The sequence below is a fragment of the Octopus bimaculoides genome, chromosome 1 (genome assembly GCF_001194135.2).
Source record: "Octopus bimaculoides isolate UCB-OBI-ISO-001 chromosome 1, ASM119413v2, whole genome shotgun sequence".
NCBI classification, from domain to species: domain Eukaryota; kingdom Metazoa; phylum Mollusca; class Cephalopoda; order Octopoda; family Octopodidae; genus Octopus; species Octopus bimaculoides.
This window is the reverse complement of record NC_068981.1, coordinates 24,593,072-24,594,683: the sequence shown is the minus strand read 5'-3', so window position 1 is coordinate 24,594,683 and position 1,612 is coordinate 24,593,072. Positions and strand designations below refer to the sequence as shown.

Here is a 1,612-nt window from a genome sequence, read left to right as displayed (position 1 = left end):
ATATATATATATATATATATATATATATATATATATATATATATATACATGGATGTTACAATGTGAACAAATAGTTTTATAAATACTGAAAGAAATTAAAAGGAAAATGTGTTCGTACTTACGAATAAGTGATGTATACAAGATATCTTATATGTGATATATATGTATATAAATATAGTGAATGAATTGTATATATATAACGTATATATATAACGTATGTATATATGGCGTGGTGAATTAATCCAGTTAATTTAGCTACTAGGTTTTCGTGGTACACAGTACAATCCAAGTCGTCCGTTACCATCCCAACGTCTTTGTGAAATAATTCCAGCAACTACAGAAGCGAATATTTCCACCGATAAACCGAGAGCCATTTCTGAACTAATACTCTTTCCTCGATCTCTCCCCCTCTCTCTCTCTCATAAACCATCTCACTCTTTTACTTTCACTCTTTTTTCCACCTCCTTTCTCTATATCTTTCTGTTTCTCTTACACTCTCGTTCACTTCTCCTCCTCCTCGTCCTCGTTCTCCTCCTCCTCTCTCCCACAAACACAAACACACTTTCACACACACGTACACACACACATACATTCATGTTTCTTCTTATTTGCTCTCTCTCTCTCACACCCCGTTCGTTATATTTCATTCACTCACTTTTTTTCCCCTTCTACACACTTTTACACATACACACATCACACACAGGTGTGTTTAAAGTATACGTACGGATATAATTCTACGCACACACACACACACACACACACACATATAGAAATAGATATTTATGTGCGTGTTATATACCCGCCTTTTCCACCGTTCTCTATCTCGCTAATATTTCTATTTCCTTCTCTCTATATCTCACATGATATATATATATACATGCATATATATATATCCTCAAATCCTTACGAATGGAGGGTAGATGCTGTATTTTGAACGGTGTGTATGTACATCGTGTTTCTCTCTCTCTCTCTCTATATATATATATATATATATGACCATCCCCAAATACAACAATATATATATATATGTATATATATATACATATATATCCATACATACATACATACATACATACATACATACATACATACATACATACATATAATATATATGTGTGTATGCGTACGTAAATATATGTATGTGTGTATATATATATGTATGTTTGTATGCATATATACACATACACACACATGTATGTATGTGTGTGTATATGAATATTCACATATATGCATATATATATATATGTATATATATGCATATATATGCATATATACATATATATATATATACACACAAACATGAATACATATATGCGGTTCGTATTTATATATAAGAATATACACATATATGCATGCATACATACATACATACATACATACATATACAAGTGCAATCTGTGAGTGGAACAGTAAAAATATGCAAGACTTTTCTCAAGTTCGCAATGTGAATTTGTCTGTGTTAACTACATCCCAAAGATGGAGCCTTGTATCTTTGTTGGAAACCGGCTCCCACCTCACTGAAAGATTTATAATAATTACAAAATAGAAAAGACTACATGCATGCATACACATACACACACATACATACATACATACATACATACATACATAT

At 31.5% G+C, this 1,612-nt stretch overlaps 1 protein-coding gene across 2 annotated transcripts in view; it reads right to left on the bottom strand.

The window, feature by feature from the left end:
- Window positions 1-1,612, bottom strand: part of LOC106874648 (transforming growth factor beta receptor type 3) — a 297,158-nt gene that overhangs the window by 202,160 nt on the left and 93,386 nt on the right. The window contains exon 1 of one of the 2 annotated variants that reach the window (XM_052965805.1): window positions 123-949. The exons of the other annotated variant lie outside the window; for it this stretch is intronic. The gene's annotated coding sequence lies outside the window, so the exon portion shown is untranslated. Of the gene's footprint in view, window positions 1-122; window positions 950-1,612 lie in introns of those variants that run through there. 2 annotated transcript variants of the gene reach the window in all.